We start from the raw sequence: 23625 nt of genomic DNA, 5'->3' as shown, positions 1-23625 counted from the left end.
TGGTGGCGGCCGCCCCTCCCCTGGCTGCGGGCCCGGGGGGCTGCGGGGAAGCCGCCGCCGTCCTCCCGGGGCTGCCTCGGCGGCCTCGGCGCTGCCCGATGCGGCGGCGGCCGCGCCCCGGCGGAGCCGCGCTCGGCGGGGACCGCGTGGAAGGGCCGCGCCGCTCCTCGGCCAGCGCCGGGCGGGCAGGGCGCGCCCCGTGCCTCTGTCACCGCGCACACCGAGCGCCGCGAACGGGGCTTGGCCGGCCCCGGGGCGGCGGGTGCCGCTGCTCTTCTGTCCGAGGGAATTCTTGGTACGTATAAATCGTGTCCGATTTATTCGTGGAGTCGCTTTGGAAGCGCAGCGGTCGGCTTCGAGAAATTAAGATGCCTACAGCCGAGCGAAATGCTAATTGAAGAAAATGGCAGGTGCCGTTTCTTCTATTTAAATTTGCGTTACATAAAAGCCCAGCGAACTGCCATCTTCTCCGAACGTATGTTCGCAGGGTTGCAAATTAGGTTCTCGAATATTGCTGGTATATTTAGCTATAGCAAGTACATACTGCTGTCGAGTTTACTTGATGTTGGTGTGTGGGAAGGAACTGATGAGATTAAAAACAGGTTTCAGCTTCTCTGCGTTGGAAAGTGAGAGGTATTGTAATTTCAGTTCTTGGAGACATTTTTTTGGGATGGAAAAATTGGTTTCTAGTGCTTCTGAACTTAAAATTAATGTAGTGTTGCCTTAATTAATTTGCAAGGTCTTATGGTACCTCTGGTCTTGCCTATGATTTTGCTGAGCAGTAACTGAATGCCATTAAAGAAGACGCTGATTGCTTTCCTGAGGCCTCTAAATAGTGAAGTATCATTAATGAAATAAATGATACTTGCAGGACTTGCCCTTAATCTTAGGTTCTCTCATGGATAAAGATGGAAATTAAGACAGCTTTTAGCACTCCTCTTGTGAGCAAGTCCTTACATTTTTACCTGCCTTCCCTTCTCCACTCCAAATACATAGAAAATCCCTTAGGATTTCTTGGGAGAAAAACCAAATTAAGTTCTGAATTACTCAGAAACCAGCTTCTGAGGTGAACAGTGCATTATGTCAAGCATTCTTTTTTGATTTGGAGCAGCTGTCACTCCCATTTGTCTTTTCTTGGGTCACACTGAGTTTTTCATCTTTTGAATGTTCATGTGTGTGAGCAGATCCAAACCTCAAGTGGTAGACATTCATGGACCAGAGAGGAGGTACTTCAGATCGCAATGCAGAAATAAATTGAGTGTTGTAAATGTTAAAGAGAGGGAAAAATAGCATTAATAGCGTCGCCTCCCTTTTGCTAATTTCCTTCATCAGGTCTCTAACAAAGCTTAAAGGTATTGCAATTGTGACAGGCTGGGAATAGTTAAAGTGTTGTAGTTTGGTCTCTTTTCTGGTTGCAGAAAGCTTTTGTCAGCTCTTTTCCTTGGGGTAATGAGAAAATAAAGAAAAATGATTAAAAGAAAAGATAATTTTGGCCTTGTTCTGAGAGCCTGAATATTTTTGGGAATAGTCAAATTGTTAACCTGGCCTCAGGGGCTTCTCAGCAAGACTGCCGGAAACACCTTTCTTACATGGAGGTAACTGGCAGCAGTAGCTTCCAGCTCAGCATGTTGGAACAGGAATTATTCCCAAGCTACCAGAGAGTTCAGAAGCTGGCAAGAAGGGGCACAAATGCTTGGGCTTATGGAACTCTTGTGCATGTATTTATGGTTGGTACATTGTCCGTTCCCTGTTGTTTTCTCATTAATTTTTCCAACCCCCTAACTGTGGCCAAAGATGGGAGCAATGGCAACCTGGATTCAACCAGGGAGCAGCTGGCAGGGGCCTCGTGGCCATCCGCTACTCCTGGGCTCCTTCCCCTCCCTCTGTTAACAGGGTGTGAGTCAGCCCTGGAGGATCTGTGCCTTCCTCTCTGCAGGAGCTGGGGAGATGCCACAGCTCCCCTGTGCAGGGTCTGTGTGATGCTTCCTGAGCCGCAGTCAAGGTTTAGAGATTGCGCTGAGCAAAGAGTGTGAGGAGTGTCTCTGGAACCGCTTTAGGGGATGTTTTCAGAGAGGGCAGACGAGCTGACAAGGAGTTAGTGGTGAGTGCAAATATTTGATAAAGGGGTGGATGTGTTTGTAGTACCTTAAATAATTGAAACATTTGGACAATATGGATATCAGAGGAAGCTCTAGGCTGGTGTGCGGAGATATGACATTATTCTGTGCATTAATATGGTGCTTTTCCTAATAAGTATTCCACAGTGTGAAGTTTTCTGTGACCTGTAAGGGTTGCGCTTGAGCCTTACATTGAATGAATTATATATAGTTGGATCAAATGATTTCTCTGTGTGTAGTTTTGTGAGCCTGGTGAAAGCACAGTTGTGGTTTGATTAGCCTAAGATCAGCATTGTACAAGCACTTCCCAGATCTGAGCTCATCTTGGAAGCAGTGGTGGTGTATTTTTATGAAGCCATGTCAGAGTTCCTTGCTTTGCTGGAGCTCTGTAGGTCTCCAGTTTTGGAGACTTTGTTACGGCATGTTTGAGAATTTGATAAACTACTGTGGTTAGTGGAAAGTTGCACAGCAGTTGGTGGCTTCTTAGAGATGCTTTCATCTGTGGATCCTTTTATTTAGAGGACATGATAACTTTGGTTGTTTTCCTGCACATAAAATAAGGGGCAGAAATGAGAAAATCTGTTGATTTTGAAAAGTATACTGGTATCTGAAAGTTTTTTCTTATTTTCTTCCTCTTGCTTCCCAGTAATTTTGGGTTGTTGGAAAGATAATAAAACACTTAGAAAGGATATTTTAAATTCTAATGAGGAGGATTGCTGTTCCTCAGAGGAAACCAATGGCTCCCTTCCCACATCCCCCCAGTATTTTTTGATATTTAAGTGTTCCAGAGAAAAGAGAATACTTAATTTTGAGCTTGCAGCAATCTTTGTAAAGCAAAGCATGATTCCAGAAATAACCAGAATGTGCTGCAAGTACTGAGTTTTAAAAATTATTTTTAATACAGTTCTTTTGTATGCGGGTATAAGGAACTGAGACCTATTAATGAAAAAAATGTTCCTATGACCTCCACCAGGGACTGAATTTCCCTATTTTTTTCCCTTCAGAACGCCATTAGTGCTTCCTTAGAATAATTGTGGTGTTGAGTAGTTTATTCTACTTTGAGACTTCAGCGCTGTTGCTGAATGTCTGTATGGACAGAGGGGACTGCAGAATAGCTGCCTGTGTTGTCAGTTCACGTCTTACTGGGCACCTTTTCCGTAGGCAAATAGAATATTTGCTATATACTGTTCCTGCCATTTTTTGCTTTAAAGGCTGTTTTCCCACCCAGTTTTCTCTTTGGGTGAAAAGACATTTAACTGTACTGCCTTCTGAGGAGCATGACCTGCTTTTTAAAACAGAGTCCTAGTTATTTATTGTACCTGAGGGCCTCTAGAAGAATATGGGTGGGTATGTATAGGTAAAAAGGAGCTCACTGCAGGTATGTCTTCCACAGAAGTCTGGCAAAGGAGAGAAGAATGAAAAAGTGATGGCTTATTTTTACCTGAGCCCTCGGAAGTTTTGCCATTATGATTTTCTTGTACCTGTGTCATATTACTCTACTTTTGTTCTCTTTCAGAGGAGCTTGAGCTTCCTGAATATAATGTTGTCTTTTCTTATTCTTTGGCCAGAGCTGTTTGACAGCTTGCAGGACCAAAAACAAGCCCTGGAGAAATCACTGTATAGTTCAATAGCAGTGAGGTTTGTTGGAGGAGCAGTTGAATGTAGAATAAACAAAAATAGGTTAATGGAAAACCATGTTAGTCTCTGCTTTTTAAAGGGCAGAATGCTTGATATATCCTGTGAACAATGTCACGGTCTGTGTGATCAAACCCTGTAAGTAGCATCTTGCAGGTTTGTTATTTTTTTTTGCTGGCTTTCATCAAATAAAAGAATAATGCTTGTTTATCTGCAAATATCTAATGTGAACGTGTTTCTTGAGCTAAAAATATTTTGTATTTCTGATTTTTATACGTATCTTATTTTTATCCATATCTTGATGGATAAGATAGTGACTGCTTAATGGAAAAAGACAAGCCATGGATCTGAGAACCTTTTCTCTGCCAGCCATGAGGCCTGCTTGCCCGTAGGATTGAAGGATAGTCATTTTATTACGTAGACAACAATGCCAAACTCAGGACTTTATTTCTATAAAAAACTAACCAATGAAGAAATAAAGCAAACCTGGCAGTCTTACACAGTCTGAGGAGATTCTGTGTTTGTATACTAATAAAATCTCTTGTACAAGAGGGATTTGCCCTTAAGGTTCAGAACACTGCATGCAAATTTGTAAAATATAATTCATAGCACTCAAGATTTAATCAAGATATACAAATACCTGTGAATGTCTATAATGGAGCTCTGGAGTTGGCGAAAAGTTTGTAAGGGATACCAATGTCACTCTGTTAGAGCACGAAATCTTTTGGGAGCAAGGATACCCTGTCTGTGTCCTTCCCTCACAGCCACCCCTAACACAGTTGATGCTTCTTTCTCCTGAGCCTTGTCCACTTCTTTAGATCATTATGGCTAAATTCCTACTACCAGTGTGGACTTGGAAAGGCATTCTGCCAGTTGACTTTCAAAGACTTATTTGTATAAGAAAGGTGTAGAGCTATGCTGCTAGTGTGGATGGACTTGGCTGACATTTACTTGTCATTGAATTAGGAATAAACAAGTACTTCAGTACTGAAGAGCTTTATACCAGTCTTAGGATGGTGATACAGAAATTAAATCATCTGCCTATTCCTTTCAGCCCTTCTTCAGACTATCATCTTTATTTTGTCAAGAACAGTCAGTATTCCTTAGGTTTGCTCCTGGGTTTATTTCAACACAGTGTATTTCTAACTCAGAACGTCCGCTGCCAAATGTCTTCATGGTTCTTAAATGTCATAAGCATTTTCCACAATTTTCATGTTTAAAGTTACCATTCTTTGCTTATACACTGCACATTGTGAAATTTTATTTCGAGGCTGAGATCTTACTGGTATATTTTTCAAAGAGGAAAAGTTGTATTTTTTAATTAAGATGTGTCTAATGTATTTTTTCCTCCGTCTCCCACCCTGATTTCTACTTTTTCACAAAACTATTCTGAATATATTTTCAATATTGCTTACAGCGAAGTGTAGTGTGTCACTGCAGCTTTTCTTGTACATACAGACCTTCAACATGTGACTAGTTCTCTTTCCCTCACACCCTCAATTCCTATCCTTTTTCTCATGTGTAAATATGTATTTTTAAGACAGGGAGATGCTGTTGCTTGACTTATGTACATTATTTTCATAAGAATGGCTTCTTGTGATACAAAGAATTTTTATGATGCACAGAGTAGCAGGCCTGGGACTGAGACTGTGTTTCATGTGTTTACCAGTCCTTTGTATTTCTATTGAAGTGAAGCCTTTGAATACTACTTTAAGGGTGTCTTACAGATAGAATGGTGGAAAAACAGTATTTTTTTTCTGAGATTAGGCTAGCTCCTCATCTTGTATACCATTCATGCATAGTGTCATGCTAGCTGAGAAGGTGACACAGGAAGCAGGAACATATGGCATTGGACTGGGAGGAATGGTAGTATCAGAAACTGTTCTATTCTTATTCAGTAAAACCCAGTCTAAAACACAAATGTGCATGGTAGCTTTTCAAATCCTTGCATGGTTCCCTTTTCACTTAAACCTTCCTTCTCTTTCAGTAAGAATTTATTTCTTGTGATTCTGCCTTGTGTGAGCTTGTTGCATCAGCAAGTGGCATTGTATTGTGCTATCACCCCTTGACTAAGGTGAGTCCAGTGGCTTACAATAAACAGGAAGAATAAACCTCCTTTTTGGGGTACATGGTCAAAAGCACCTGATATATAGTGATTTTAAAAAGACTTAGAAAAAACCTATCTAGAAACAAAAGTGGATTACAAGTGTGTCTTTGTAACAAATAATGTAACAAATAGCTGGGGAACATGCTAGTACTTTTTTTGCTACTTTAAGTCTATGTTCAGTAGTTTCCAAGTAAAAAATAATTTTGAAATTTTGAATTAGACTATGAACATTTTAATTCCTGCCAGTTCTTTTCTGTTGCATGATTTGTGGTGCTTTGAACACAAACATATAAGACAGTGTGCATGTAGAGTCTGGCACAATGGATATATCATGGGTGCAGATTCCTTTCTTTGCTGCATGAAGCATGTGTGAGGGTGAGTCTAGCATGTCAGAATGCATCCAAAATGTTTCAGTCATGTCTTGGTGGTCAGCATGTACAGGGCAAGTTGCAGTGACACAGAAAATACTAACTAGTCCTCATGGTTTTCGCCAGGATTGAGTTAATTTTATTCCTGGAAGCTGCTATAGTGCTGAATTTTGGATTTAGAATGAGAATAATGTTAATAACTCACTGTTTTAGTTGTTTCTGAGCAGTGCTTACTCTAAAGCAAGGACTATTTAGATTTTTGTGCTGTCCTGCCAAGGGAGGAGGTTGGGGGACAGGAGGTTGGAAGGACCACTGATCCTGGCTGACCAAAGGGGTATTCCACACCATGTGGTGTCATGTTCAGCACTGAAACGGAGAGGAGGTGGCCAGGGGCTCTCCACCTGCCGTTTGGAGACTGGCTGAGCCCTGGTCAACAGGTGCTTGTGCATCTCTTCTTTTCTATATTTTCTTATTGTTGTTATTTTCTCTTCCTTTTCTGTTGTATTAAACTGCCTTTATCTCAACCTTTCTTTCCAGTTGTCTCCCCTGTCCCACTTCGGGGGGTGGAGGGCTGGGGGGGATGAGTGAGTGAAGGGCTCAGTGGTGTTTAGCTGCCTGCCAGGATAAAGCACAGCACTGGTATAGATCTGTTTAAAACAGTTTCGCAAATGAGTTGCTCTGTGGTTTGGGAGAGGCCTCTGTGTAACTGCTTCATTTGTGGTGTTTGTTTGGATCTTGAGAATAAAATGAACCTTCGTCTAGCAATTCAAATGTATTGCACTATTAATTGGGAGTGCACAGAAGACTTCAGTGTTATACTCACGCTCAAATATAGCAAACTGTTTTCACAGTTTGCTATATTTCACAAGAGGATTCCATTGCTTCTTTGATAGGAGTTAATAATCTGAGGGAAAGTGTGGAAACTAGGAAAGTTGGGAGAAAAGGGTGGGTAGAGAGAGTTGGAGGGTTTTGAGCAGAACTTCAGAGTCCTTAAGGCTTAAAAAGAGAGAAGAGTCTGCTTCCTGATTTATGCACTGTTCTCCTGACTTTTCAAAGGAGTTCTTGCACTCTGATTTCTTTAGCCCTCTCATGCCCTCCTTTGTTGTGAAGCACAGTGAGGAAGGGCTCATCCGCTGGTTTTCTGGAGGGTGGGAGCTGTGGGAAGGGAGGCCCTTCTGGTTAGTCCTGAGCAGGGAGCAAGCTGTGCAGAGGTGGTGGGGATGCCGTGTGTGAAGGCAGGTGTTGGGAGGAGAGGGAGTGAGCAGCTCTGTCCCACTCAGCAAGGGAGCAGTAGGGACAGTAGAGAGAGGAATGGAGATGGCATCAGGACAGTGGCACCTGCTGTGAGCCCAGTGCTCAGCAGAGAAGTGCATTTCAGAAGTCAGGTCTTGTTCCTGTCAGGACCTGCCTTTTTACTTCTCGGGGGATGGCTATGGTCTTGTTAGTTGCTCTTGTGGTTTTTATGAATGCCTTGTGAAGCTGGACTTTAGAAGTCTCAGACTCCCCCCCTACACACACACTTTTTCTCTTGCATGGTTTTGAAGCAGGCAAACATACTAAAAATAGAAATGTAGATAAATCTTGCACTAAACAACTACAGTTGTGTATACTGAACACAGTTACGTTGTTATTAGGTGTCAGATTATTTCCCAAGCATGTATGTGACAGAGGAAAACCAAAAAAATACACAAAATAGGTTATAGGTGGCGGTATATTGTGTGAAGAGAATTTGAGTACCTGCAGATCTTAATGACATAACATATTTTCTTAGTGTATGCATTTGGACTAGGAAGGTCCTCAGAGCTGAATTGTATTCTGCAGTATGTGAGATGACGGTGCTCAATCTCTTCAGGAACCTGGAAAACTTTCTCCTTTTGTGACAATGACTGTATTGCATCATTTTGGCAAGGGAAGAATTCTGGCAGAACAGTTGCTTTGAAGCTTACCTCCAATGAGGACTATGCAGAAGAGAGTCCAGCCTGGCAAAGCAGGCTGCTGCTTTTGTTTACTGTCATCTCGCCAGAATCTTTTCAATTTGCTTTGAACTTAAGAGCCGACATAAATCACTTCAATTATCTGTAAATGACAGGGTACCAAATCGAGGTCTTTTGTGAGTTACTCTGATTTTTATTGTGCTTCCAGCTTTCCAACTGCTCCTGACTTCTGCTTGCTTGTAAATATCCTGGCATGTGTGGGAAAGGTGATATGCATTCTGCTGTGGAGAGTAGTTTTCACAGACTTGATTTTGAAAGATGGTGTTGATGAGAGGAGAAAAGCACCTTGCTCTAATTAAAAGAAAAATAAATATTAGATTATGGTGATTTCTCCATTTCCTTAAGGGGAGTTATCTTACTGTGCTCACTGAATATGCAAATGGTTCTAGCACTTGCATGTTTCAGCTTGAGCCCTCTATTTCACTATAGGTAACTGTGTTTAGATGTTTCATCAGATGCTGGGATGGTCCTGTCAGTATTACTGACAGCTGGAGTTTGCCTGTGCGAAGAGCAGCATGTTTTCTTCTAGCTTTTCCCAGGTCTTTCTGTTTTTCAGGAAATACTGAAAAATTCTAGGTAATGGAGAAAATTGCCCGAGGCTGAAAATCTCTGACTTTTGATACTGAAAATAAGCTGCCTGCAGCTGTATGCCTAATGTTCCACCTCTCAGCAGGATCCAGCTGGTTGGGTAACTTGAGGGCAGGTGAGGAGGGAGATTCAGCTATGTGGGAAAATGATACGGTGTTTTCAGTAGGTGGCAGTCCTTCTCTGAATCAGTCCGGGGCCAGTGGTTGAGCCGGGTGACAGAGAGGCAGGGAGAGAGGAAAAAAGAGGGAGCAAAGTTTTTCTGTCAGTGCCATCTTGTGGGCCAAGTGTAAATACAGGAGCCTGAGCACTTGTGCCTTGGAAAGGAGAAGGGTACGGTGTTCCTTCTGGTCCAGGGCTGTCTGCCTGTGTGGTGTCCTGAGGTGGCTCTGCCCTGCTGGCAGCTTTTGCTGGGAGCCTGTATGTGGGCAGCCCAACAGCTGCCCTCTTTACTTTTGAGGCCATCAGGGAGAGGGTGAAGCATTCCTGGGGTATGCTTTCTGAAGGGCTGGGACTAGAGGCTTGTTTTTAGCAGATGAAATCCTGATTAATTCTTTTCTGCCTGAACTTCAACTGAAGTCATAGACTTCTTCCAGTTTTTTGACTGTTATTGGCCATGCTTCTTTAAAGGGAGTGTTTAGAAACTGTGAAGTAGCAGTTGCTTTTGAGTCCAGTTTACAAATAAATCATTAAATACTGAGCCAAGCTCCTCTGATACAAATCCTCAATGCTACTTGCTTCACCAGCCCTATGAAAGGTAGCAGTGCAACCTTAGGCTGTGAAATAATGAAGGAAAAACTAGAGGTGGTGGAACCCAAACACAAATACGTGCTATTACTAGCTGATGTAAGGGCATCTTCACAGATCCTCTCCTGCTAGTGCTGAGTGATTTTTTTAATATCTAGATTTCTAAAAAATTATTTGCATACTCTCCACTCTTATTTTCTACCACCTACCCCTGACACATTTTCCTTGAGGAAGGTAGAAGACTTGTTATCAGAAAAAGGACTAGTGATGGTTAGTGAGAATGTTGTGATGACATGCTTATTAGTTTTGGCCTGATACATATTTGTTAAATAACTTGCAGATCCTGCCTGATCAACCCTTCTCAATGTGATGTCCACTCTTGCTTCACAGCCATCCCTTGGCTGTTTTGCACCATGTTTTTAGGAGAGTGTTGGCTGGAGCTGCTAGCAAAAGCAGTTCTCCTGGGCAAGTACTGCTGAAAACCAAACCACTGCCCTAGCTTTAATTAAATTAGCTCTCCTATTTCCTCCCCCCTTCTTTAAGTTCCCCTCTGAAAATTTTCAAGAATGGATATTCTGGGTATCTGTATTGTTTTTGCCCACCTGCCTGGCAGTGACTGAGCATGGCAGAGAAGGGCACACTGGTTTTGATCAATGGGAGTTGCTATGGAAGCACCCCTAGCAAGGTATCAGTTCCCTGGTTTACTTTCCTAACAGAGTTGTAAGCTCTCAGCAAGTGTGTATTGTCTGTATATTATTTTTATATCATCTAGGTAAGTTTACATAGTGTTTCATGATTATTTCTTAAGAAGTGGGGGCAGAAACACATCTTGCTTTGTTTTTAGATGATCTGACAGACTCCCAGTGAACTATTCATTGCTTCCCTGCCAATCTATGCATTAGATTTTTTTCCAGTTGTAACTGACCCTCAGAACTGGATCATTTGAGTGGTTGGCGGAGAGGACACAGTGGAAAAGGGAGGAGTCTGGGATGCCCTCTTTTGACAGCAGCAACTCAATCTGTAGTAGATAGACCTTTACATACTTTTTAACTGGAGCAGCCTATTCTTCAAATGTTTTGAGGTTCATTCAATCATTTTAAAAGCAAAGAGACTGGGAGAGGGGGTGGAATTTATCACACCCCTCATGCTTAATGAATAAATTAATGAATAAAAATGAGGTAAGAAAAAGACAGTTCTGAATTCTTAAATCTCTTAGCAGAAAGTGCCTGGAAGCACTTGGTTTTAAATCATCAGGCACGACACTTCCTGCTTGTTAAATTAACTGGTTTTCTGTTCAAAACATATTCAGGTGCCTTTTATTTTTGCATGTTCTTTATGTTTATTAGCTTCATAGAGTGCCCTCAAAATGTACACTTTAAGCATTGCCTTGTTTTGTCTAAAAGCAAGCATCTGCAGAAGTCATGACATGGTTCATCATATTTTGTTGTTCGATCAAAGTCTTGGTTGCTAGCGCATTTAAAATCGTGTATGTTAAAGCATTTAAGTGTGTGGAGATAAGAGTAATCACTCACTTTCCCCCCCCCCTAAAGATTGATGCCAAATGTTTAGGAAAGTGTTTGAATTACAAACATGTAACAGGATGTTAATCTATACTAATCTAATAATTATTTGAATAGGCCATTTAAATCCATCCACCCTGTGGGCTTGTGAGCAGCGTAAAGTAAATTACAAGAAAATGCATTTTCACACCCTTTGCCCTAGGCTAGTTCTTCACCCTGGTGTCACATGAACATTTTGCAAAAGATAAATTTCATGGATAACTGCAGCTAAAGTTATTTTCTGTACTTGGCAATAACACTGAAAGAGCAATTCTTCATTGTTAAAATACAAAGTTGTAGTAATTACCTGACTTTGATATTGTAAACTGCTGATAGTTAAATTGACCACATCTACGCATTATTTATGGCCTAAGTTAATTAGTTGGCTTGGAGCGCTCAGCAGTTTTGAGGATACCAGTCAGCTAGTTGTTTTCTTTCCTGCCTGTACTTGCTGAAGATGGCTTATCTCTTAATATTTTTGTTAATATTTCTTGCTAGAGGTATTTCAGATGTCACCATAGCATTCAAAACTAAGTGAATGAGTGTAGTTTTTCTTATGGCTGTTGTCAGCAAATGCAGAGGAATGTACATATGCCTTTAGAGCACTCCAAAAAATCTCAGGTCTTGGGGAAGTACACTTTGAGACAGAAATGAGACTGTTGTAACTTAGAATGCTGCAGTCTGTTGTCCTCAATTGACACACTCAAAAGCATATAATTTGGGGTTGTTTTGCACAGGTGTAAATAAATCAGTTTTTGTATTAGTTTAGTTTAAAATAGGTAAGTGGAATACTTATCTTTGTATTGTAAAAGCATTGCAAGACTAGAACAACTGTAGGCTTAACTCCTGCACACCACACGTTCTTCAGTTCCATTTTTGATGTGGATGTTTCCAAAGAAATGTGGTCTGTTTGAGCAAAGAAATTGCTATGCCAAACCCAAAGAGCATTATTGGGGCCCCCTCTGTATGTACATTGTGCTGAATAGGTAATTGCACTGTTTTTTCTAGGAAACTTGCGTGGTTCCAGTTGGAAAGCTGTTCATTGCTCTTCCTTTGTTCTTTAAATGGTCTCAGACTTGGATTTAAGTATGAATTTGGAGGCAGAAGTAGTAGCTGCTGTATGAACGTAATGCTTTGCGCAATACTTTTTTTGGTTTGGTTTCTGAAGGAGCGGTATTACCCTTGTTTCACGATGCTTGAGCTGCAGCCTCGAGTGTCTGTGGTTTGACACAGCTCCTCTGGGCCTCAGGTGGAGCTGTGGGTGCAGAACATGACACAGAGCAGGCTGGAGCCAGGCTGTGGTCCTAGGGTAGATACACCATTGTGGCAGTAGGCCAGCAGTGACACATGCCATCACTTACGTATTTCCTGCCCATGCATCGTCTGGCGTGGATGCTTGGCAGGCTCAAGGTGAGATGGTGCAGGAAGGTCAGCTGGTAGAAATCCCTCTGCTAACCTGCTTTTCCTTCCTACCAAATTGACCTTTGTGCAGGTCAAGGAGGAGCTGGGGCTGGCACGAAGTGGGGGGATAGATTATTGTACAGTGAATATGTAGATTATCTTTAGGTGATCCTAGACTTCAGAAAAGTAGGGAGAAAGGAAGTTTTCTGTGGCAACGTGATGATGTGTGGGAGATCTGCTGTGTCTCTGTCTCAGCCTCTGCACCTGAGCTGTCAGCTTATCTGCCAGTGGTGGTAAGCTCAGGTTTCTGCTTTGTGCTGAGCTGGGAAGAGATGGGCATGTTCTCAACTGCTGTGTTTTCTAAGTGTTGATAGCAGAGGGATGATATGACTTGGCTTCTGTACCAAGTTCTTAGTAACTGTTTGTTTCTCCTCTCCCATTCTCTCTTTCTTGTTGGCTCTGTTTTTCCACTTGTGTTTTAAGTTCTGCAATGTTTTCCTAGGTGACTTGCCTCTGTTTCCTCATTCCTGTCATTCCTAGCTTAGCTGTCTAACCCTGATTTCTGACGTTTCCAAGGCCAGTGCTGTGTCTGGTTGAAGGGAGAAGTATTTTTCTATCTGTTGCAACTGCTTGCTGTAGACCCTTTGTGATGCTGGTCAGGTGCTTGAAACGCTGAGGACTACTCCCAGAAAAAACTGGATTGATTTAGTTTTCAGCCAGTTCAGTTTGTTACAGCAAAGGGGGTGATGGGCTCAAAACCTAGTGGGAGAACGCAACTTTGTAGCTGAGAGTGTAGTTAAAGCCAGTGGGTTTTGCAAAGGATGCAGGTGTCTGTAACAGTATCCTTTCCTCCTGGCTTCAGCACTGTCTGTCTCATGGGTCCCAGCTAAAGTTAATTATGGAGAGGCTTCCTGTTATAGTCAACAACAGAAGCCTCTCCACAGGATAACCCTGTAGTGGGTGGGACTAAGTCTTTAGGGATATAGAAGACCCAGCATTGACCCAGACATCTGAAAAATACTTTGCTAAATTTAGGAGAAACTTATTACTGGCAGTGTTGTTCTTTGTGTGGTGTGCTCCCCCTCCTTATTTCTGAATGTGGCTTTTGTTTTACGTCGTTTGAATTTGCTGTCTCGTGGAGGTAAAGCTTGTCAGACCTCTCCTGCCTCTTAAGAGACTTTAACTTTTGGGGGGATGTACGACAATACTCAGTCCTTTAAATAGAGTCTTAATTGTTTTACTTCACTACTGTAAGTGCTGAAGCTGGATTGAATTCTAATTGCTGCCTGTAGTTGCTCTCAAGTTCAGTCTGTTCTGGGTAGTAGTTAAGGCAAGTCTCATCAAGGAGTGTCCTCACTACCTACTGAATACTAATAGTTTCACTAGATAAACGACTCAAGGGAAATAATTATATTTTCATGGCAGTGTCTACCCTCAGGTAACTGGTGATGCTTGAAGTGAGATATACTGAGGTTTGTTTTAAATAATTCTGTTTTTAATATTAAGACAATTTTTTCATCTTTTCATTTTCTTCTGTAGAATAGGGAGGCTTTGTAGTCCAGAAGAGGAAGCCTTGGGTGCCCTTCTTGTGAGTTAATGAAGGATGTAAAATCACAGCATGAAACTCTCTCCTCCTTTGTTTTCTTGCCTTTTAAAAAGCCTCTCTGAGGGAATTTATGCAAGCAGATGCAGCCCTCCTCACAGGCAGTGAGCTGTGGCTTGTTTGACATTCAGAGAACTTGCTTGCAAACGACTTGGAGAGAGCATGGCTGCTCACCTGCTCTCCTGGCTTGAAGAGTTTTTGGCAGAATACCTTGGCCATTAGTTGGCATGGCAGGGTGGCACTGCAAAGGAGATACTCCGATGTTGGAAGACCCAGTGGCTTCTAGTAGTTGGAAATCAAATTGTTCAGAAAGCACTAGAATCATGGAGTTTAGGGTGGGAATTGCCACGAAGCAGGACTTGAACTGTTTTGGTACGACCCGGATATTGCATTATGGCTTAACTCCATTTTAAAAGGTGGCATTAAGTTTGGGATTATGGTTTGAATGTCTGTCTGAAAAGAATTGCTTGTAAAAGGTAGTATGGAAGCCACTGATGCAAACTTGAGCACATTCTTCATAGGTGGATTTGTTGTTGGGATACACTAAAACTAATTAAGTTGCAAGGCACAAATATGAGGAGTGTGTACTGTACCTGTACAGTATATGTGTATTGTTTTATCAGATTTGTTGTATTGAGCAACAGTCCAGTTGGTGCAAAATTAGACAGGCACTTCTAGAAGCCTGGCAAAGGCTTGGGCAAAACAAATTCTGCTTGGCAGATTGATAGTAAAGAACAAGACTATTCAGTCCTTTACAAATGAGAAGTGCTTTTTAATAGTTACTTTGTGTCAGATTTTTTAAAACTGTATGTTTATTTCCAGAGCTATTGTTACTAATTAGAGGTTAGGGTGTTCTCTTGACACTGTTCACTAGGAGTTGTGATCTGTTGGAAAACTTCAGTATTGTCCTAACTTGTGCTTTGTTTGCTTTGTATTGTTTCTTGCAGTGTATTTGAAAGGGTTTCTCACCCACTGAAGTTGTTGTTTTGTTTTGGGTGTTTTTTTATTTTTTTTTTTTTTTTTTTATTTTTTTTTTTGTGTTTTTTTTTTTTTTTTTTTTTTTTTGGATCACAGGTCACTTTCTTGATGATGTTGTCCCTAAAGATAAGATGCTCACAGTACTATTTTGAGTAGCAGTAATATTTTGAGATAACTTTGCTGAAGCATTATCCGCACAGGATGTGATGCTTCCTTTTGCCACACACAGGGCACCTCTGAGCATGTTCCTCTGAGGCTGGATCTTTGTGATCATTGCCCTAGTTACTGCTTTTCTATTTCGTTGCATAGGCATATTTTGTCAATAAATACTGGTTAATAAATGAGTATGCTTTGCAGTCCACATGTCTTGTAGAAGTTAGATTTCCAGTGCTGCATGACTCTGGAAATAACTGGATCTCTGCTTTGGTGTCACAGTTAAAAGGCTGATGCCTTGAGACTGATGTTAGTCACCTTGGTGATCTCAGCAGGAATTTTACATGGGATTTTTGGGGAGTGTAATGGAAATAATAATCTGAAAAGGCTTTGTATGCCCTCTTAATTTGACTTTTTCTGAGACTTATTCTAAATGCCAATGTTACATAAAGCCATTTATGGCCTTACAGTGATGAATTGTGTTTCTGAGGATGCTGTAGATCCATGTGGTTTGGTTGGTATCCTTTTATCAGAAGGTGTTATGTAAATCATAGTTTCAGTTTAAATGCTTCCCTGTAGGGGTTTCAGTTGTACTTGAAGCCTCATCATTAACTCAGCAAACTTGACTTTTCATATTAGAAAATTATGAGCCTCCCACAGAAGTCCCATTAGTATCAACTTCAACTCCACAGTATCAACTGTGAAGATGGGTCAGTGTAATAATCCATAACTTGTTCTTCTAGACTAAGGCTGACTTTTTTGTGGTATTTAAATGTGGTATTTAAAGGTTAAGTGAGGAGAAAACTCCCACATGTTAGTGTATCACATGAAATTTTTAAAACAAAATGTTACTCCTGTGCCATTAGTTTAACATACTGGTATAGTGATATTTAGAGCTGTTTCTTCTTGCTGATCTCCTTGTTATCATTTAAGCCTAGAAAGAATTGCTAGCTAATTTTGAAGTGGTGCAAAGTTATGTCCATGTGGTGCATTTAGTGGTATTAGGATTACAGCATTTGCCTCTTAGTGAACAAGGTTTGTTGCATATGTTTTGGTGTGGCTATGGATTGGTAGTGTGAAATTGGATAATCCCAATAGTCCACAGTCTTAGACACAGTCCTGCCACTTTCTGTGACTCACCCCATGATTGTATGATCTGTGGCCAGGTTCCCCACTGGAGAGGTGTGGGGGCCACACCTTTGGGAGACATGGAATCAGCACTGGCCATTGGAGCAGTTACACTCAGCTAGGTACAATGTTCTCTGTCTCCTCAGAAGTAACTTCTGTGATAATAATTTCTGTGTCTTCCAATATGACAACTTTATTGCTTAGCTCAACTTTTAAATCCTGTAATAATTGTGAAACAAAATTTGATACATGGTTTTGAGAATTTGGGGAATAAATGCTATTACTCAACAAATGTTTTACGGAAGATTCTTTGTAGTAACTACACTAAGCATAAAAAAACTTCTTACCTAACTTGCTTTTGGACATTAAAAATGTAGAAATAGTCTTACTGTCTCCAATGACCTAAGGTTAACTCTGCAAGTTCAAATCCAAGGCTACCTTACCTTATCTTGTGAGATGCAGGTCTCTAGTAGTTGCCTGGAAGAAAAGGTGAAAAACCCAGACAGGCTGGTAAAAATAGAGCATGATACCTGCTGTTAAATCTTTTCAGCTTCTGGCAGTCCATAAGCTGAGGAGCTTCTTGTGGAGTCAGGGATGTATCTATATATTTATAAACAGCTGAATGGAACTCCTTCTATGGCTTATTTAAGTAGCTTTCTAAAGCTATTTTGAGCTCTCTTTACCTTCACAGGTACCTTCACAGAACCCTATGGCAGTAATTCCATTACTAAATTATGCATTTTATAATAATTTCCTTTTGTTTGTTCAACTACTGCAGCTGGTGGCAGTGCCTTTATTTTTGTGTCAGAGATGTTCTCCATGTTATATGTGAGTTCATATGGCATTGGAGTACTGCACTACATCACATCTCTTTCCAAGATGAACACATTTAATTTACTTTTTCCTCACGTGAGTACCATTGCATTAATATAATTGATTTAAGCAGTTTGCATTTCTGTACCCTTTCTTGTTTTGTACTATCATACTGGACCACATACTGTATTTAGGCTATAGAAATACTATGGAAATAGTAAAAAAATCTGTTGCCTCTGTCTTTTCTAATTTTCCAGTATTGTTTTTCTTAGACTTAATGACTTGGCTGATTAGTGACCTGAGGTTGTTACCTCACTGTTATCTTCTACCTATCAGTATAAATAGCTAATTGAGAACTCATTTCTGCACAGGTATAGCAGTGGAATTCGGTTTTTTCTTTTTCTATTATTTTGCCTTGAGGTAGGTTCTGCATTTATTGGCACTGGATTTCATCCCTCACTTTATTGTTTGGCCATTGACAACATTGTATGGTTGCTGCTCTGTGAGTTCAAGTTCTGACTAATTCAAATAATTTCATATCCTCAGCAAAGTTCTCTCTTCCTGCCTTTTGTGAAATTGCTGGTACGTTGTGTTGAGTAATGTGGCTCCCAAGTTAAGATCTCTGTGGGTCACTTTTGATACTCCTTTCATAGTGAAATCCAGTTGTTTGTATACAGCTGTTGTTTGTTTCTTCTGTAGCACTTCTGAATCTTCAAGAGGAGTCTCCTAGCTCAAATTACCTTTGTTTAAAATAAAACCAACCCTTGTATTGTCTTTTCAGAAGATATTCAGATGTATTAACCAAACTACCCTATGTTTGGCTAATTGCTTTAAGAGGCATAGAAACATTTTGGAAAGGCACAGGAGCTAAGGGTTAATGCGGAAAAAACCCAAGCAATTGGCAAGGTCATAACAAATGAAAGGAAGTGATTCTTCACCTTGTAACTAAGCCGTGCAAGTGATTTCTGTGATTTTTGTAGAAGTCGAAATTACATGATTTACAAAGTGACTATAAAAATCTAAAAAATCCATTTAAGATCTTTAGATGGAGATAATCTCTGAGACAAACTGTTGGAAGAGATGTTGAAGTATTACTATGTAATATTTGCCTTTCTCTATTCTTCCATATTGGCAGATCTGAGATGCAGGTTTTGGGCCTGCATAGGCTGTCACTGATTTTTCTTGAGTGCTTGTCCTGGTTCTACACATGGCATCCCCGGCTGCTGCTTGGAGGAGTGTATGGCCCTCTGCTAGAAATACTTGCTTTCAAAGAGCAGCAGGTACATTAGCAAAAGAGCTCGCAGCAAAGCAATCTTTGCCAGTCACTGAACTGTTGTAAAAGGACAAGGTAGCATACCTGAGTCTTCCAGCAGGTTCCAAGCTCTTGTGCCTGTGGACAGACACATTCCTGACCATACAGGGCATCTATCTGTATGGTTACCATTGATCCGATGGTGCCTGGGGCTTGCTGTGTTCAGGGCGTGGCTGTAGGAAACGCGGGATGTGCTTGCTGGATCAAGGCCCAGGCAGCTCTGGTTGAGGCAGTGTGTGTTACCAGTGAGAGGCTGGACTGGGGAGTCTGTTCTGTAAAGGCTGGAGTGGGAGCAGTTGTGTTTTGGAGAGGGCATTGGAGTTAAGGCATCTGCAGTGTGGGAGGTGATGAGGCTGGAAGAACCCTGGACTGTGGAGATGAGACTGTTTAGAAGGAATTGAGATAAACTGTTGGGCCTGACTGCTCACAGTATCACCTCTAGCTGCCTTTGTCAGCTTGGCTACCCAAGCACATCCTACAGGGTATCACCTGATGAATCAGAGCTATCAAATTCTTGCAATAGCTAGTTTCTTGAAGGGCATTATCTTTATTTATTTCCAATTGAATTCCCAGACACTACTATGAATTAACAAAATTGGTGTGGATTGAATTTTTGTGGTTGCTTTTCACCTGCTAGAGGGCATCTTTTATTAGTTTGAATGGGAAATTTTTTATGGGTATTCCCATAAACATTTGAATTTCTTACAGAAACTGACTACAGAAACTACCCCTGGAATCTTGCACTGCTCTGTGAGCTTGCAAATCCTGAGTAGGCCTGGTTTTACCTAGACATGTGTTGCATGTTTCTGAGATGTCTGCCTCGTCCTTCCGAGAGGTGATTTATCTGCTGGCCTGGCACCTGCTGGATGCCCTTAGCTTACGGACTGTTGCATTAAATTGGCTTCAGTTTTCTGTCTTCCTTGGCCAGTGACACTGGGTCCAGGATGCCCAGGCAGCTCCACCAGCCCTGCCATGGCAGGAGGGGTTCGTCACTGCAGCAGGGTGTGGTGAGGCTTGGCCCTGCTTCCTGGATAAAGTCCTGTGCCTGCTCTTTCAAAATGAGTGTTAATAAATGGTGGAGGATGCTGGATCACATTGTCACAGGATCCTGTGAGAGAGGGAGAGATCCAGCCCTAAGCCCCTTTTTAAAGAGTATTTGTACTGGCTGGAGTCATAATAGTAAACTATGGATAGAAAAGGGTGTGCGTGGGAGGAGCTCAGGGATTGCATACAGCTTTGTGTTCTTCAGTCAAGTTTTAAAAGGGAGGTATTGAAATGAATTTACTCTAGTTGAAACCTGAAGTGTTGGTTTTGGGGCTTGTTCATTTTTGCTAACTACTTGAGAATTGCTTTTTTCCCGTTTTGTGATTCTAAATTAACGAAAGTTTCAACAAGCTATATGAAAATTGTGTAAGCCTTTATTCTTAATTTTTGGCACTTTCCACAGTGTATTAACGAAGCAGTTGAGATTTCTGATTAAATCCCTTCTTACCAGAAGGGTGTAACACCTCTTTTCCTTTTTTTTTCTTTAATTCTTGCATTTCTTTGTTATCTTTATTCCCCTTACCCACTTTTTTTTCCCATGTGTTAAATCAAGCTTAGTCAAATTCTGACTGTTGTCAGAATACCAATTCCTCCTCAGTCTTTTTTCTTTGGCTACTAGTACATATTTAATGCTACAAGGGTTTTCCTATTTCTTTTGTTAATATGTTTATTTGAAAAAGTATGTGTGCACACAGCAGAGTGAGCTTATCAGCTCCCAAGCTGATAAGCAGTGGGGGAAGTAAGTGTGCTTGAGGTCAGTGGGTCTGTGCTTCTGGCTCGTGCTCTGTCTGTAGCTCATTCTCCATTGATGCTGAATCTGTGCATCATCTGATCACTTGGCTGCACACATTTGTTCCAGATGAAATGTGAGCATGTGATGGCATTTAAGTTGTGGTTGGAGCACGTGGTAGTGTAGTAAAACAGCCAGCAGGCTATTTTAGGAGGGAGATGATAACCTCATGTAGTACAAAATCTTTTGCTGTAAGATGCCTCCTTTCCCCGATCTCCAGCTCTTGCTCTGTGACATGCTCTGGGTGTGCCTGTGTCTCTGAACATTGCTGTTCTGAAACAAATCTCTCTCAGCAGTCCCACTGTGTGCCTATGCTACTTGGACTTCATGGAAATCTCCATTTGTTTTGTATATGAAGATTTGGATTGCAGGTGATAATCGCTATTTTGGAAGCAGGTTTTCCTAGGGTTTTTTTTTTCTTTCACTCAAAAATTTAGATTATATAAATTAAGCTTTTTGCTTCATTATATAGGCCTCTCTTCATCTCTCCATACCACATGGCTTTTGAAACTAAGCTGATACTTCAGAAATTAGTTGAGAAATGTTGGCAGAACATGCATGTAGACAGAAGGCATCTGAAATCAATTGTGGCAAGCCATCATTGCTGTGTTTTTAGGTAAGAGTATGGAGATGTTCACAGTTTAACTGATGTGCTTTTTCTTTTTTTTTTTTAGAAAGTAAATCTACAATTCGAGTATGCCAGAAGCAGACTCTCCCTTCATAATGCTTGAAACTTAGTTGAAAGTTTCCTGAGTATATCAACTTCCTCTTTCTTAGGAACTGGTTTAATCTGAGGTTTAAAATGTTTATTGTGTCACTACTCAGTTCAGCCATTGGCAAAGAGATGATTTCATTCTGAGTGCTTATGTTCAGTAACTACTCCCAGACCCAGGCCAGGCCCCTTGGGCATCCTGTTTTGGTAGTCTTCACCACTGTCCTTGCTGCTCTCCTGTCATTTTGATTTCTACTGTGATTGACTGATCTATTTCAGGTCAGTTTTCCTTTCCAGTGCTTCCAATGCTTAGCATGAAGTGTTGGTCACGAGTTTGTGCCAAAGACCTTTTTTTAGATTTTTCTTTTGTTAAAGTTTTTCATAACTTGTTTTGTTTTAACTTATTACTGAGGAAAAAAGGAAAAGTCAGGAAAAAATTGCAGATGTATGAAAATGATGATACCATAATGAATGTTTCTCCTCTGTAGTGGGAACAATATACAGATTTTGTTGAGTAACCTTACTTAAAAGTTTGGCATTCATCTATGGATGATGGAGGGGAGGATACCTACCTGATATGTAGTACTACAGGGCACGATAGACATGCTCTGAGCTGAAACTCAGGAAGACTTATGTTCTCCATGCTGCTCCATCATGTCAGTGTTGAGTGGGGTTGGTGAAAGGGTAGGTCAATCAAGTCTGAAGTAGCAGAAGCTGTGGAATGAAGGAGTAGCTTCCCAAAATCATAATCTGATACTGTGATTTAAAAGCAATGCTGCCACTCAAGGGATCAGCTACACCCCTTATTTGCAGTTGTTTGTGTCTAAGAGGGATTGTAGTCTTGGGAAGGTGCCCAACTGATAGTGTTACAGACATCACATAGATTTGGAAGACCAAAGTCTGCCAGATCTTCTGGTTTTTTGTAATTGCAAGTTATTGACAAACTCACTCAAACAAATTACCAGCATCTGTCTTGCAGGCAGCCCAAAAAACTGACTTCACAGGCTTTCTCCTGCAACATTGATCTTTAATGAACTATTCATACAAGAATGCACTGGTTTCATGAAATAGATGTGTCTACTCTCTGAACCAGCATCACAGTCCTGAAGCAGATGTTAGCTTTGTTCTTGTGATGGGTAGGGTTGGGGGGAAGAGTAGTGAAACCAAGAAGCTGCTTTCCTTCTCTACAGTCTATTTTGTTTGGAAAAATCCTTCACCATACCCATATGCTTTTCCCCAAGAAAATGACTTATTTGTCATATAAAACCATGTTCCTATTTGTAAGATGTACTGGCAGTGTCTGCCTTATGCAGTTACTAGTGGAAATTGTTTTACCATTTTTATCACTGACTGCTTACTCTGCTTGATAGAAGAGCTGCCTGTATTTATTTCCAAATGTATACTTCTTGAATCTTTTTCTCAATGCTGTGTGTCTTCTTATTTGGATGCAGTATTCCCTTTGCATTTTGGCCTGGATTTCCACAGCTGTATTTCCTAAAATATTTTAGGATAGCAGCTTACATAGTTGTAATTGTGTATATCCGGAAGAGAGGTGGATTTTGCTGGGCTGAATCCTTCTCAGAGTATGTTTCTGGCCAATTTTCCTGTTGAATTGCCTCTCTTCATTGGCACTGGAAGGTGCTTATGCAATTGCTGTGTTTCAGCCAAGCATGTAGGTGTAACCTGTTACATTGGCAAGAACTGAGACATCTGAACTTCAGTGTCCTGATCAAATTTTCTGTGGTGATTGAATTCCAACAGCTTTTATTTTTGCCTGTAGTTTCAGGAGTGTGAGTTTCCTTAAGCCATTGTACTCAATTGTGTATTAGTATTGTGTGCTACTGAGTGTCTTTATGTCAGCTGAGATTTTCACTTTGTGATATCATCTATAATCCAAAACCTACAAAGCAATTTGAAAGTGTTTTAGGATGAAGGTGTGATAAATGTAGTTTTTGTTTTGCTGTGCAGGTAGAAATTTGGAACAGGCTTGTTCTTATGTTTTCTTACTTACACAGGTGTAGGCAGCCCTAATCTTTCTATTTCTGCTTTTTAAATTACATCTTGCTTTGCTACTACTAGGTGTTTATGCTCAAAAATACTAAATTCTATGACTTTACAAAAGAATTTATTTCAGGATACTAACTTGCAGTGTTACATTCTAAAAACAGATTTGGAAAGCTTAAGAAATTGTGCAGTTCATCTCCAAAAGGAAAGGTAGCGTTTCTTTGTGTTTATTTTTTTTTAATGATATTTTTGCTTGTTGTTGAAAAATTTTAATGATATTTTTGTTGTTGAAAAACAGGTTGTGTATGTTTAGTTTTGGCAATCTTTAGAAGTTTACTTTGAAGCACTTTCTTGGGTAAAATGTTGTTAAGTATTTGCAATTAATGCTCTGTAGAATTCTTAGCACTTTGATGTGTATGGTTTGGGCAAGAATTCTTGGAGCTGGAAAGCTTTAGGTCCTAAACCAGGTTTTTTTAACCTTTGTTCTCTTTGGATTTGTTTTAAATGTGTATCTGGATGCATGCACACACAGATGTGCACACAGACACTACAAACTTCTATATACATTTTTACAG

The 23625-nt window shown here is 40.8% G+C and overlaps 1 protein-coding gene across 3 annotated transcripts in view; it reads left to right on the top strand.

The window, feature by feature from the left end:
• The window catches only part of ARHGEF7 (Rho guanine nucleotide exchange factor 7), a 116727-nt gene that overhangs the window by 14764 nt on the left and 78338 nt on the right, over positions 1–23625 (top strand). The window lies entirely within an intron of this gene.

This window comes from Sylvia atricapilla, chromosome 2 (assembly GCF_009819655.1).
Source record: "Sylvia atricapilla isolate bSylAtr1 chromosome 2, bSylAtr1.pri, whole genome shotgun sequence".
Classification (NCBI taxonomy): Eukaryota; Metazoa; Chordata; class Aves; order Passeriformes; family Sylviidae; genus Sylvia; species Sylvia atricapilla.
The sequence above is the reverse complement of the archived record's forward strand: the minus strand, read 5'-3'. Positions and strand labels throughout refer to the sequence as shown.